Source organism: Kryptolebias marmoratus, linkage group LG17 (genome assembly GCF_001649575.2).
Source record: "Kryptolebias marmoratus isolate JLee-2015 linkage group LG17, ASM164957v2, whole genome shotgun sequence".
Classification (NCBI taxonomy): Eukaryota; Metazoa; Chordata; class Actinopteri; order Cyprinodontiformes; family Rivulidae; genus Kryptolebias; species Kryptolebias marmoratus.
This window is the reverse complement of record NC_051446.1, coordinates 25,609,955-25,625,724: the sequence shown is the minus strand read 5'-3', so window position 1 is coordinate 25,625,724 and position 15,770 is coordinate 25,609,955. Positions and strand designations below refer to the sequence as shown.

At 42.1% G+C, this 15,770-nt stretch overlaps 1 non-coding gene across 2 annotated transcripts in view; it reads left to right on the top strand.

Annotated features, from left to right (window-relative positions):
• The window catches only part of LOC108245572, a 108,604-nt gene that overhangs the window by 58,523 nt on the left and 34,311 nt on the right, over positions 1 to 15,770 (top strand). For both annotated transcript variants that reach the window (XR_003039950.2, XR_003039949.2), the window contains exons 6-7: positions 13,872 to 13,968; positions 14,925 to 15,031. This is a non-coding gene — a transcript (uncharacterized LOC108245572). The remainder of the gene's footprint in view (positions 1 to 13,871; positions 13,969 to 14,924; positions 15,032 to 15,770) is intronic.

Sequence of the window (15,770 nt, the reverse complement as noted above, 5' to 3'; positions counted from 1 at the left end):
GTCTGCAAAACATGTGAGGAGAGCTGCAGACCAGGGACAATCCAGAAATGCTCATGAATGTCAGTTTAGAAGCTATCAAAGTTCTCAAATAAAGCACCTTTTGAGAATGTCAATGTTTGTTGGGAATTATCTTACAGAACTAGAAAGGATTTTTGGTTTATATATTAAAAGTTATGGTTGTTTATTGATTTTAGTAAAATAAAAAATTGCAACTTTTAGGAAAATGCCCCGTGAAATCAGGCATTTTAGCCGCAACAATCACAAAAAATGCTGCGAAATCCTGGAGGGACTGACTAAAGAAAACCCCACCACAGATCACTTGAATGAATAAACTCCAGACAAAGCCGACTTTTTAATTAAGGATTCTGATAAACAGTTAAATGTTTTAGCTGAGTGACAAAGAAAATGAACAAAACAAACCATGCTGTTTAATTATCTTTAATCAGACTTTCTTTTTTACCCGAGTCATCCACTCTGCAGCTTGTCCGGGGTCACATCAGGTCAGCCGGACGTCCTCCATCAAAGATCAGGACGGGTTGTGTTCAGACTGTAAAATGGGTCCAGACCCGAAAGGTTTGAACAGGACCTTAGACTCCGACTCAAAGACAGAAAATAAAAATCTACATATGAAGTTTTAATCTGTCAGAGTTTCTCATTAAAATGATGATTCAGTGAAATTTATCAGCAGACACTGATGTCCAACATTCCCTCAAAGCTCTAAATCTGATTCTTTATCAGCATCAACACCAAAGTGGCTCAAACTCAGTCAGATTTATAGATTTTGAGGTAAAATGTGGTGTGGTAACACCAACAAACGGTGCATAATGACTCAATCATTCATCAACATAAGATGATCTTAGTTTAAAACTCTGGGTGATAAGCATTTGTTGAAGGAATGCCAGGCTTTTATTTTCTTAAGTTTCTCTTCTTTGAATGAGAAGTGTAAACCAGTCAGGTTGTTCTAGTTTCTTACTTATTAATCTGCAGTTCTAAAGCCGAGCTCACAGAGAAGTAAGAAGAAAACAGGCTTTTTCCTGCCATGACTCTGAGCGAACAGTAAAAGTTAACCGCAGAGGATCGCTGCGGGCCAGAAAGTGAGCCGTGCTTGTTATGTTGTTTCTTTTCAGGCCACAGACACGTTATTGTGTGAAGTAATAGTTTGTAAGGGTGCTTTTTAATTGAATCCTTTCCTTCTGTTGCAGGTTTAAAGATTTAAAATGGCTCTGGGTATAAATCAGTTCAGTCTTCGCTCTCACTCTCTCAGGGCTGGACCCAATTATTCGACCCGGTTGGGTTGGTTTTGATTGTTGAAGAAGTAAATGAGACATGACGTGGAAAAACAGATCCTTTTTTATATGAACCTGTAACTCCTTTAAGTGTGAGCTGCGTCTGCTTGTTTAATTTCATGTATTTTTAGGGAAATTGATTTTGATCTTCTGTCCTCGCCCCCTCTTTATGAATTGTTAGATATTTGTTGGCGTGACGAGAGCTGAGCAGCGAATACTTTGTTGATGTTGTCACGAGACAAATAAAAAGCCAGCACTGAGACAATAAAATGACTTGTGCTTATGGGATGTTAGGCATCACTTACAACATGACAGGTTTAAAAGATTGTGCAGCAATCTGAGCGAGTTTCATAAGAACTGTCTGTTAATTATCACTTCTTCCATAAAGTCACTTCTCTGCCTGGGTTATCCGTCAGACATCCAGGCCTTCACAGATCTGTTTTTGTTGTTGAGTTTTTTAATCTACTTCCCGGTGAACCATGAACGGATGTGACAAAGCAACATTTTCAGTTTCCTTCTTACATCACAGTGAGTGTGTGGCGGGTCCATTACCTCGTGTCCTTTTCTTCCTGCTCCTCCTCCGCCTCCCTCCCTCCCATCAGCATCTCCACCACACACTCTGTCCCGGTCAGCCTTTCATTACTTTTACCCACCAGAATGTGGACCAGATCCACTTCATGCAACAGAAAACCACAGGTTTTGTTCAGTCTGGACGGCACCCAGCATCATGAGCAGCCTGATCACCAGCATCCCTGCTTTCTGTGGACGCAAACAAAAGGAAGTAAATGATTAATTCTTAAAAGTAAAACCATATATCAGTGAATGCATGTTGTTTAAATCCATCATCCAGAGAAACTTGACTGGATTGTCCTGCGTGTCGGCGCTCTCAGGATGCTGGCTCGCCTCCATCACATCATAAACTTCCCAGCATCACTCGCCAAGAAGCCCAGCCCTGAAACGCAGCAGTGACCAGAGCGCTATCCCAGCTGAGTCTGAGGTTTTTCATCACTGGGTCAGAGAAGGACGTTCAGCTAAAACCCAGACCTGAAATATTTCCATCTCTGATCTCAGTCGTCCGTTTGTTGGAGCCGTAGAGATGCTCAGGATCAACAGTTAACGTCTTTAACACCCGACAGGTTTTCCTTTCATGACAAAATATAAGAAAACCAGAATTCCCGAGAGGAATGCATATCACCCGCCGCCTAAACAGTTTCTGCCTGATCTGTTAGGAATGACTCTCAGCTACTACCACACCAGATTCTTAAAACTGACCGCCATCTTTGTTTGCGCCACTCTCGACTCGGTGCAGCGGCCATCTTGACTCAGGTTGACCCCAGTAGATGTCCACTTGAAGCCAGATGTTTCCATCCTCTGTATGAAAAAAAACACCAGAACCATTTTTTCCGACTGACATTAAATCAGTTTCAGGACAGTTAGGATTCCCAAAGTTATTTATATTTGCTGTTTGCATCATTTTCTGCTATTTATGTATGTCTAAATAAAGTTGTTTTTTCTTTTTTTTATAGATTTATTACTTTCTTCAAAGCCACAAGTTTACATCCCTTTTCTTAGTATTTGGCCGTGTTGCCTTTAAACTGAATCGAATGTTTTTGGTTTCCTTCCACGAGCTTTTCACAACAGTTTCCTGGAATTTTGTCCCGTTCCTCCGGACGGTTTGTAGGCCGCCTTTTCAGCTCGGACTGTTCATTTTCTCTGGGACAGAGATCGGGGTTTTGTGATGGTTGCTCTGAAACATTGACTTTGTTGTCCTGAAGACACCTTGTAACTGCTGAGGGACATTGTCCATTTGAAGACCCATTGGTGTCCGAGCTTTAACTTCCTGGCTGATTTCTTGAGATGCTGCTGAATATTTCCATATAATGACATCTGTTTTGTGAAGTGCAGCAAAACACCCCCACAGCATGATGCCACCACCCTCATGCTACACAGTTGGGATGGGATGGTCATTATGGCCAAACTATTCAGTTTTAGTCTCATCAGACCACAGGACACGTCCAAACATTAAGGTCTTTGTCCCTGTGTGTCTTTTTTTGTTGCTTTCAGAGAAATGTCTTCTTCCTTTCCGGGCCTTCAGCCCCTGTCGGGTCAGAACTGTGGATTATGACACTCTCTGACCTGCTTCAGTCAGTTTTTTCACAAATATTTAGCTTTTGTTTTGTTGATTTCATCTCACGAAGAACCCGTCTGCTTCCTGAGTGGTACGATGACAGGACATTCCCACGGTGTTTATACTTGTGTATAATTGTTTGAACATATGTCTGATGGCGTCCTCCGACATCTGGATTGTACCCAAGAGTAAACCGGAGTTGACAACTCTCCGCTGATTTCTTTTCATTTTCCTACGATGTCAAACAAAGAAGCCGACTGTTTGAGGTGGGCTTTAAAATGTGCCTCTGACTCTAAAGGTAATGCAAATATAAACAATTTTAGGAATCCCAGAAGACCTAAAACAGGTTGAGTCTGATTTAATGTGAGGAAGAAAATTGTTCATTTTATGCAGTGGAGGCAAACGTCTAGTTTAAAATGTGCATCAATGATTACTTTGATTGTTTATTAAAATCTGTCCAGTGGTTACATGATTGCCCACTTTTGATTGTGCCGTGCAATCAAACACAAAAAGGACAAAGAGACTAAATTACCAAAAACAAACAAACAAACCCCTAAAATCTCAGGCTCTATTTTAGCTTTTTATTCTGTTTCTCTCCACAGAGATGATTGAAGTCTCATCTTTTGTTTCCTGTATGATGACTATGATTGAGCGGCACGGTGGAGCAGTGGTTAGAGCTGTGTGGAGTTTACATGTTCTCCCCAAGAACGTGTGGGTTTTCTCCAGTTTCCTCCCACAGACTAAAAACATGGAGGTTAGGGACGATTTAGAGTTACTAATTAATCCAGGTGTTAATGAGAGCATGAAAGGTTGGTTGTCCTGTTTGTCTCTGTCCCTGTGATGGACTGGAGACCTGTCCAGGTGTCCCTGTGATGACTGGGGACCTGTCCAGGTGTCCCTGTGAGGACTGGAGACCTGTCCAGGTGTCCCTGTGATGACTGGGGACCTGTCCAGGTGTCCTTGTGAGGACTGGAGACCTGTCCAGGTGTCCTTGTGATGACTGGGGACCTGTCCAGGTGTCCTTGTGAGGACTGGAGACCTGTCCAGGTGTCCTTGTGATGACTGGGGACCTGTCCAGGTGTCCCTGTCCATGGGGACCTGTCCAGGTGTCCCTGTGATGACTGTGGACCTGTCCAGGTGTCCCTGTGAAGACTGGAGACCTGTCCAGGTGTCCCTGTTCAGGTGTCCCCCGTCTCTCTCACAGTGATGGTTGGAGATGAGCACCAGTTGTCCCACACCTCAGAAAGACAAAATGTCTCTTCCTTTAAATGACTTCATTCTGACACAGTTATGAGTTCAGGCACCAACGAGCCACACAGGAGGGTCAGAGGGTAAAGTTCACCTGCAGCTGAGACCAGAACCAGTTCAGGTGTTGGTCTGTGTGACGTATAATGGATCCCGCCCCCATCATCAGGCCACGCCCCCCTGCAGAGCGAAGCCGGACTCTGCATAGTTTCCACTCACTTGTTCACCGACGCTTACAAAAACAATTAAAGGCCCTGCTTTAATGGAGCCTGCTGTGTGACCCCAGCTGGAGTCCAATCAGAGGCACCACCGGGTCGGGTCAGAACTGTTAACGGAACAAACAGAACTGACCCTGTTGCAATCGAGGCCACCTGAAAGGAAAAGAGACGGATGTTAGGAGCAAGAATCTTACTGATGTTTGATGATGGGAAAACAAACCATTCGTTTTATTTTTTTAACAATCAAACAACTTCTGTGCATTTTATTGATTTAATTTATGAAAATGCTGCTTTAGAAGACGGCTGCTTGATTACTTAACGCTCTTAAAGTCCCCAAAAGAGAGAAAGCTTGTTGTAGCTTTTAACTAGCAATCTGCTCGTTTTAGCTTTTAGCTAATGTTCTGCTTGTTGTAGCTTTTAACTAGCATTCTGCTCGTTTTAGCTTTTAGCTAATGTTCTGCTTGTTGTAGCTTTTAACTAGCAATCTGCTCGTTTTAGCTTTTAGCTAATGTTCTGCTTGTTGTAGCTTTTAACTAGCAATCTGCTCGTTTTAGCTTTTAGCTAATGTTCTGCTTGTTGTAGCTTTTAACTAGCAATCTGCTCGTTTTAGCTTTTAGCTAATGTTCTGCTTGTTGTAGCTTTTAACTAGCAATCTGCTCGTTTTAGCTTTTAGCTAATGTTCTGCTTGTTGTAGCTTTTAACTAGCAATCTGCTCGTTTTAGCTTTTAGCTAATGTTCTGCTTGTTGTAGCTTTTAACTAGCAATCTGCTCGTTTTAGCTTTTAGCTAATGTTCTGCTTGTTGTAGCTTTTAACTAGCAATCTGCTCGTTTTAGCTTTTAGCTAATGTTCTGCTTGTTGTAGCTTTTAACTAGCAATCTGCTCGTTTTAGCTTTTAGCTAATGTTCTGCTTGTTGTAGCTTTTAACTAGCATTCTGCTCTTTTTAGCTTTTAGCTAATGTTCTGCTTGTTGTAGCTTTTAACTAGCATTCTGCTCTTTTTAGCTTTTAGCCAGTGTTCTGCTTCATTTAGCTTTATTAACTCAGTTTCAGCTTCTTTCAGCCCTCCAGCTGTAGTTTAGCAGAAAATGCTGCTTCTCTAGTTTACACCCTGCAGATGTCACAGCAGAGGGACAGCAGAGGGACGAAATAGGGACGGCAGAGGGACGGCAGAGGGGACGGCAGAGGGACGGCAGAGGGACGGCAGAGGGACTGCAGAGGGACTGCAGAGGGACTGCAGAGGGACGGCAGAGGGACTGCAGAGGGACGGCAGAGGGACTGCAGAGGGACGGCCTGTCTGCAGACGGCCGATTCTCCTGCTGATCACAAATACCTGCAGCCATTGGGAACGCATTAGAAAGTGATGTTTTCATTCTTTCCGAACAGGGGTGATGCACTCGTCTGGTATGGGCGCTCGTATTTGGTGGGCGGCCTCAGCCAAACCCTTTTTAGTCAGCTCTGCTACTAGTTAGCCTCCATCTGCAGCTCCGGTGGACACGAGCCGGCGCTCAGGGGCCACGGAGCGGGCAGATGGATGTTGAAAAATGAAAGGCAGGCATCCAGTCGTGCGGTGGGGAAAGGCCAGCGAGGCGCTCGGCAGCCGTTTGCGTGTCTGCCTGTCTTTGCTTTCACGCGAGCGCTGCTGCCTTCATGCCACACGTTAATAATCCGAGATATCAGCAGCTGGGAGGTCACCTGCGACTGCTACGTCTGTTCACACGTGTTCTTACTGACGGGGTTATGCTGACTCAGCATATTCACACTTGACTTCCTGTTTGGTTTATTTGTTTGTTTGCATTCTGACAGCTTCTCCATATTTTGTGCTATTTTAATCATTCATATATCAAAACCTTTTACCCGTAGAAAAACAGTAGGATCCTTTCAATTCTTTCAAAACAATTAATCTCTTTTAAATCTGCCACAACATACTGGCTTGTAGCTAGCTTTTTGCTAGCTTTTAGCTCCTATTCTGCTTCTTTTAGCTTCAGCTTTCATCCTTCACGCCTGGTTTTTGTTTAATTTGGTTCTCCAGTCCAATAGACGGCTACTTTAACCACAATTATTTGTTCGTCTCCACAACGACAGTTTTTATTTCAGATTTGTTTTCAGGTCCGACTCATCTCCTGACCTCCTCACACGTCTTTATTCAGCATCAGAGACCCGTGCAGGTCTGCAGATGTCCTCCCGTCGAAGCGCTTTCACTAAACGTCCTGACACATTAGACTCCTCGGCTGTGTGTGACCACACACCCAGGCAGCTGATCAGAACCAGATGCCTCTGCGTGCACACACACACCATCTCTCCCTCTCACGTATGGAAACTCATTCTCCCACACATCTGTAATGATCGGCACTGCTGCTCACTTCCATCTTTGTTTCTCCTGAGAGCGGTTTACTGAACTCCAGCTTGTTTTTCTTTTATTTCCTTCTCAGATCCTGCGTTGCGTTGAGAGCTGCAGATATTTTAGCGGTCAGAAATTTCACTTTAATGGCGTGAGACTTTCTTTGAGAACGAGGCTGATTTCATCCATTTGGGATGACTGTTTCAGGTTCTCTGCACTTTGTTTTGGCTCATTGCAACCATCAGCTGATCGGGTTGTTTCTTCTCCTTCCTCTCCTCACGGCTGCTTCTTGTGGTTCAAAGTGTTTAAACCTACCTGCTGGGAACTAGTTAGCCAGGGAGACTAATTACATGGCAGACATCATGTTAAAAACCAGGAGAGCTCCTGTTAAAACACAAACGGCTGGATGCTTTGAATGAAAGCAGCTAGGACCGTCTCTTGCTGGTATCTGTTCCAGCAGATTATTGTTCAGTTTCTGTCACAAGTTTTTATTTGCATTTCCTCCTGCAGGTTTGGAAATAAACATTCAGCTCAATCCTGATGGTGTGCTGTGACTTTCGGTGTCAGTACGTTGTTAGGTGTAGACAAAATTTGCAAAAAATTGCAATAAATTTCCATTGACATCAGTGGATTTTTGGCCAAACCTTTAAAAGTTCACAGAAAGTTGGACTTTACATGACTGAACTGGTGTTTTGGTGTCTTTAACAGTTTTACCACAGAATGTTTAACTTGTTAATGTGATAACCTTTGAGTCATTTAAACTATCTGAATTGTTTGCAAACTAGAAGCAAACCTCCGCCAAGGCCACAGCGTCAGGAAAAGAAAAACGGTGCCGTCCTGATCGTGTTCTGGATCACCATCAAAATTCAATCTTTTTTTTTTGTCACAACATTTCCTGAAAGCTTCAAACTCCTGTTGGGCTTCAGAGAAGACAGATGCTGGATGTTGGAGTTTCAAACCTTCAGCATTTCTGCAGGAATGTTTTCTTTTATTGTGAGTCAGTTTCCGTTATTTGAACGAATTCCTCTTGAAATAAAATAACTTTTCTTATGTTTCCTTGAGTAACTGAAGTTTATTGAATAAACTGGAAATGGGAAACATGAAATCTAAGTCCCTGACTCAGAGACAAGCTGCCTGCATTGTTTATTATTCATCTAAAAATACAAAAAGAAGAAATTTAATCTGAAACCAACTCTTCAGTTTCTAACCTTTAAGGTTTGACTTCCAGTTTTTGCTCATCCTCTTTATGTTTGACTACATGAGCATCACTGAGCATCTCTGAGAGCAGAGCTGTGTTTTTACAGCTGTCACACACTCACACACACACACACACACACACACACGCCTCCTCCCAGAACTCACTGCAGAGAGCGAAGATGCTTCAACACTTCAGAGTTAAATCATCACAAACAGATCAAATCAATCAATCATTTCTTTATCGAGCCTTTCTGATCCTGCCTGAATAAAAAGGATCAGCGATGGAGTCCTGAGGTTCTTGGTTCCACAGTCTGGGTTCTGCGACCCAAAAGGCCCGGTCAGCCCGAGGACAAACAGTAAAGATGTATCGGTTGGTCCTAAGGTCCTCTCATTCGCAGGGAAAGCTGCTGGAGCGGATAAATGAGGCGGGGCGAGACCGTTAATCGCTTTAAAAGTTTAAAATCAATTCTATAACGGACTGGAAGCCAGTGGAGAGAAATAAAACGGGGGCGATGTGACTGTTGGTTAAGAGTCGGGATGCTGCGTTTTGAACAAACGGATGGAAGAAGAAGAGATTCCAACATACGAAACGTTTCTGCAGTCGAGCCTTTTCCAGGTCAGGTTTACCTTCGGTTAAAAGACGTAACTGATCCAAGCCAGCCTCGACTACAGAAGCTACATGTTTATCAAACTTTAAAGTTTTTAACCGTGGGTCTGAACTTGAACCAGAGCTCCAAAGTTACAAGAAGCAGGAAGAGAAAACGGAGTGAATTAATAAGATCATCTCATTGTAAGATGAGACAAAGTGAAACAAACAATCCTTTGAGTCTGAGTTTCATTTAGTCATTTTAAAATAAGTTTTTAAATGAACTGTTTGTGGTGAATCACCCAATAATAGTAAATAAAACAGTATATTTTATATAATATATGAAACCCTGGTGACATGTTGGTAAACACTGAATGTAAAACTGTTGAGCACTGTTATTCAAAATAAGTTAAATACTCTTAAAATTGATTATCTGAGCTTCATTGAAAAACACAATAAGTGACTATTCTAATGTTAGTCTTCATTAAATCCTGGTGTTTATTGGGACTAAACTGAGGCATTTCTTGGTTTTGTCAGATTGTTGAAGCTTCTTTGACCTTTGGCTAAACCTTAGCAGACAGTTTTGCATAAAATAAAGATTTAATGCTCTGTCTTTTAAATATGAGGGTGGGGTCACTTTCAGGACGAGTCCAGCCAGGGGGAAAGATCTCAGCTAACCTCATGATGTACTTTCTTGGGAAAAGGTCCAAACCCATCCTGTGCTTTGACATCTCATCAGTTTTCAGGTTCGTCCTCACCGATCCGCGGTCCGGCTCCAGATAATCGGCAGAAAATGGATGGATAGTCATGGATTGGTTTCTTTAAAAGGTGATTTCCTGAACTCTGAGCTTTTAATGATGATGACATCGTGGTTAGCTGATTCGTGCAACCTTCTTTCTCTACATAACTCAAAAATGAACGGGTCGTTTCTGAGTCAACACTGAGTGCATCGAATGTTATCTCTGAGATTCCTGTTCAGACGACCTGTTTGTCATTGCATGAAATCCAAAAGTCACCCGTTAGAATCAAAAAAGCATCAGATTTTAGCTATAAATTGGTTGCTGGTCAAATCCCCCACTTTGTACCTGGTTTACATTTTGTACCAGTTGGTACCATTTACCATATCCAACATAAAACCAAAACAACTGCTCCAAATCCGCTGATTAAATCATCAACTTTAGGCTGAAAAGATGGGTCCAAATAAACCTGACACAGATGTCTTCTTATTATATGGGTACGTGATGAGCAAAGCTGCAAAGGTACGACTGAGGGATGAATCGGAGCATATTTAAACGTTGCTTCGTGTTTTAACGTCACTATCTGCAACACCTGCGAACACAAAGACAATAGGATGTAGTTCGGATGTGGCTCTTTGACCCATGGTTTTAAATTTAAATTTAAACCAGCTCCAGATCGTACCAACTTTGCAGCTTTGGTCACTTTGTACCCAGACATTTAAATACAAAACGAAGCTAACTCCTCGGGTCTATTTGTGCCTTCTTCCATACTCCCTGTGTTCACCTTGTCACCATCCGGTACCCACACCGGCAGCCTTTATTGACAGACTGAAACCGTTTGCAGATTTACAATCGATTATTATGTGTAATGGTGTAAAATGGCAAATCACAGAACTTTATGCATGTGAAACATGAATCAAACCCCCCACACCGAAACCATGGTCCAACTGAACCATAAATGAAACTGTCTGAACAGAATTCTTTGCCTCAGCTTTCTTTTTTTTCTGTTACCAGTAAAGACTTCCCTTGGGCATGCTGAGACGTTTAAACTGATTGAATCCAAAGTGAAACCACTTGACTTCCTGTTTGTAGACGTCAGGTGTGGACCTGTTTGTGTGTGAAGCTCCAGTGGAACCATGAAGCCACATTCCAGGGAGCAACCTGCTTTTATTTTGGACTTTTATAAGCAACCTGATTAGGAACAGTTCGAACGGATGAAGGACACTGTGTCCTGCCATGCGAGCTGCTTTCTGTCACAGTGTTATTTCATGCTCCTGACTGGAATAATCTTTAAAGGGCCTTTCATGTCTTGATCCTGTATTTTCATGGACTGTTTGGTGGCAAAAGCCACTCTGTGGGGAAAGTCTCTGGGTAAACACAGTGAATCACAACCACACTTTCACCAGACAAAAATTTCAAGCATGTTTTTAAAAGAGTCCTGCTTTGGTGCAACTTTACAAAGACACGAGGAAATCTTGGTTTTTCCATTTTAAGCTTCCAGTTTAGCCTCTGAAGTCAGGATCAGTGCATGTACCTGAACCCCTGCAGGCGTAGCTGCTGGTTGGGAACATCTTTATTCTGTGTAACTTTGAAACTCAAACATTTTTAGCAAAGACTGTGGCTTCAGTAAGGTTGATCTGATTTAGCTCACAGTTTAGCTCACAGAGGGATTTGGTCTTCCTTTATCCAACTTACTGTGGTTCTTACCCTGAATTTCCTGTTTATTCAGTGTTAAAATGGACAAAGAGTGAATCTGTTCTCTGTGAAGCCTTTTCCCACCAGAGGGACTCATTACCTGCAAATCAAGTTTGGTTTCTTGGTCCTAAAAGTGTTTCTCTGTGTGCACGGGACTGGTCAACCACAGACCATGGGAATCTGTGGAAAATATTCAAACGGCATCCAAATTTTGGTTGTCACTTGGATTGTTGTAATTTCTGTCTTAATGTTTTGCATATTTGACATTATTCTGAAAATACAAGTCAAAACCTTTGTGGTGGTCTTAAAATAGCTCTGGTGGTGACGCAGCGTTGGGACCTGCTGAAAATGGTGGAACTGGTCCGGCACTGCAAAACAAAACACCAAAACAATTGTGTTTCTGCTGACCTGAGCAGCTGATGATGATCAGCAACAATCTGCAGTTCCTGGTTAATTAATGAGTTGATTTAAAGAAACAAAGGCCTGGAAATGAAAATGGACCCATTTACTGAAGGTCCGGTTCAGCTCAGTTAGTGTTTTATCAGCCCTGTTTCCTAAGATTGTGGTTCTCAAACCTTTTAGTTTTTTTTCTATAAAACAACAGCAGCAGACTTTCAACTCAAATTAAAGCTGCTAGATACAAAACAAAGATGTGACTGTTAGCGATCTTTACGATTTCTGAAGACGCTTAAAGGAATAGTTCAGCGTTTCATGAACTGCTTGTCATTAGAGTTGTTTTAAGACGCTAATGATACAGTTTGGTCCAGCTCTGACTAGCCGTTAGCTCATCAGTGCAGACAGAATCAAACTCTTTCTCCAAACTAAAGATGACATCTCTCTGCGCTGCAGCTAGTTGCTGAATGGCATTCATGGGAAAGTGATTTTTGTCGGGCGTTCTCAGTTTTTCTCACGTGATTTAAAGGTGCACAGCCTGGTTGCTTGAATTTAATTTAAATTTTAAGCCATCTATAAAAAATGTTAATGGTTTATAACCTTTCTATAGATCCCTACTTCAAAAGGTCGGAACTATCCCTTTGTTTCATTTCCTAAATTGAGGTCGTGACCCTGACTTTTAGGAGCACCGAGGCAGTGTGTTGGAGGGAAAAACTCCACTTCCTGTTTATTGCTGCACTGCTTCCAGGTGACAAACATCAGCGTGAAGAACCATCTTCTTTACCCCCTTCTTCTTCCTGGGTCGAGGGGAGCTGGTACCGATCTTCATCCACCTGAAGAGAGATCTGACACCCAGGACCCGTGGATGCGCTGACCCCTCCGTGACCTCACAGCTGAAGTCAAATGGAGATGAGTCTGAAGCTTCAGACCCACGTTTAATCACAACATGAAGCACTTCCTGTTTCCTGTTTTCCAGGGTCCCGCCATCTTTGATCAGGAGACTCTCAGCTCTTCTTCCTGTTTTCTGTTTGTCTCCGGCCCGCTGCGTTCACTTACTCCACCAGTGTTGCTGCGAATGTTTTGGAAAAGCGAGGCCATGACCGAGGAGCGTAATTACTCAGGAAACAAAATGCTGTTTACCCTCAGATGATTCCTCTTAAAATTATTTTTATCTTCTGTTTGAAACAAAAAGACAAAAGGTGTTAAACCCTGGTTTTCCTGATCCGAGGAATGTTTGGAGAGGGAGCTGTTTTTCCGTTCAGCTATCACACCTGATTTATTTGAGACAGTCCTGGAAAGTTTTTGCCACCGCCGCCGTCTGTCTGCCCACGCCAAGGCCGGACTTCAGACCCCCCTCCCTCCTAATCACCCAGCAGACAAACACTTCTGGGCGATCAGAGGCTGCAGGAGCAAAGTTCCAGAAACTGCAAAAGGAAGGGGAATAAAAATAATTATAAAATTTACAGAAGGGATGGGAGGTGGGGTGCTGGAATGTCAGTGGTGAGGCTGCGGGAAGGAGGGCGGCTTGGGGTCTTGTTTTTGTAAGAAGCATCATTACTCTGCTGAAAGTCCAAATTATGTTCGAGTTTAAAAGATCTGAAACTGATTATCTGCTGCAATGAAAGATGGGCAATCATGTAACTGCCTGTCTGTTTGCAAAATAATGAAACTCTCAAAGCAACGATTAACTTTTAATCAACCCGATTAAAGAAAAGCAACATTAGCAAACACAAAAAGCTCCAACTCGAGCTAAGATCTGATGTGGTAGTAGCTGAGAGTCATTGTCCACATAAACTCTGAGCTCGGACTGATCAGAAAACATCTTTGTTTAAAACTTCAGGACGGAAGGAGGTGAAGGAAATGTAAATATTTAGTCTCTGACCTGCAGATTGTGACTCGTGTTTATTTGTTTCCACCTGTTTGCTGCCCTGTATAATAAATATATATCATAAGGTAGATTATTTAAAAAAACAAAACTTTTCTTTGGTGTTAAGTTGTTTTTATTTTCATATTTTGTGATCCTGAGCTGTTTTTTGTTTTTTGTAAAGCTGCCAGCTCGTTGTTCACACCTGGTCCTTGTTTCTAATCACCACACCTGCTCAGGTTCCTTCAGTTCGACTCCTCTGATGATCCTCTGGATTTAAGGTGATCAAATTTACAAAGTTAGTTCAGAATTTGTTGCACATTTTTGCTTATCGTCTTTTTATTGACACTGAGCATCACAGCAGGTGAAACGTGTGTTTATATGATGTGTTAATCTTTAGATATTTGAGTTTTGATCCGTAAAAAGTGGTTGAATTTTGGATTGAGTGCTTCAACCTGTAATTGCACAAGTTTTGTATCAAGTTTTAACAATTTATTAGATGAAAATATGCTAATTGTATCACTTCTATCTGTGCATGTGGCTATTTTTGGCCTTTTTCTTAAAGTTTTATAGTTTATGATGGAAAATAAATTTTAACACGACACATTTTTAGACCTTTTTTAGAATAAAATCTCAAAAATCTTGATTTTTTTAAAGCCAAAGATAAGATTTAAAGTGAAAAGGAAGCAAAAGGATAATTTATGGTTGAAATTCATAAATATAAAAACCTTTTATCACCCCAGTAAGGTGTTGGAAAGCTTAAAGTCACGTTAAGAAGTGCTTGAAGAACCTTAGTTTGTATGTTTTTTTTAACAATAAATCAAACTTTTTTTTTAACCTTTTCAAGTCCCGACAGAGAGGAAAAGGTTTAAATTTAGTAATGTTCCTGTTAATATGAAGACATCTGCTGGGATTAACAGCGTGTTTGTCTGTTTTTAATTTAAAAAGAAATCAGCATTGTTGTATTGTTTTATTGGGGAGAAAAGTTGGTTTCCCATCAGGAAACTATGTCACCGTATCAGATGGTAGTTAGAAACTACTGACTGTTGATAAGAGAAGTTAAGGTGTGGATTCCCGGGCGTCTGAGCAGTGCATTCTGGGAAACTGCGAGTGATCCATTGTTCGGCTGAATGAGTCGATTCCTGAACGGCCTGACCTCATTACCTTCTTAGGCAGAGGTCATGTGACTAAATAAACGAGTTTAACTCTTCTTTCGTGCGTCGTGTTTGTTTTCCAGCTGCCGGCGTCGTCTCCGGGTTCTGATGAAGGCCGCGGCAGGACGACACGCAGGTTCAGAACCTTTTCAAGCCCATTGATTGGCCCAACATGAGCAGCTGAGAGGAGGTGAGGTGGAGAGCAGCGTTGCTTTTAGCCACACAGTCATCGATTTGTTCTGGATCTCCCAGGGGTTAGATCTGTTCAGGGGCGCCATGACGACCCGGGACACGTGCTGCTGGCGGCACGTGCTGTCGGCACCTTTCAGACCCACAAACTGATGACTTCTTCACGCTGTTTGCTTTAATCTGAAGGGAAGCACAGAGACCAGACAAACCTCACGGCTCATGTGTGACTCAGATTTAGGTTGTAAATAATAATCAGTTTGGAAATATTGTTGAATAATTGCTCAAGGATTTGCTCATTGTTGTGATACTTTTTGTGAACTTCAGGAACAAATTAGAGGCTGCGCATCATTTGCAGCCCGGGGGACAAAGTGGTTAGCCGGGTGCGGGGGGTTTGTGCTTCATTTTAAGCATCATATCAGCCGAAAGCCCCGCTGAGATCCAGCTGCTAAACCAGCTAAAGCAGGGATGTCAAACCCAGAGACACAAGGGGCCAAAATTAAATATTTGGTCCGAGCCAAGGGCCGATTACGATCAATATTTATTAAAAATTACATAAATTAACCTTGTTTTAAGATGTATTATATCAAATCCTTCATATAGAAATATCACTGACCTTTTCCCAGTTACAGATTATACAGAATTTAGAGCAAACAGACTTTAATGAACACAGACAAATAGATCAAACTTCAAAAAGCTCATCATTAGCTGTCATTTCTTACGCCTCACTCAGCTTTTAAATG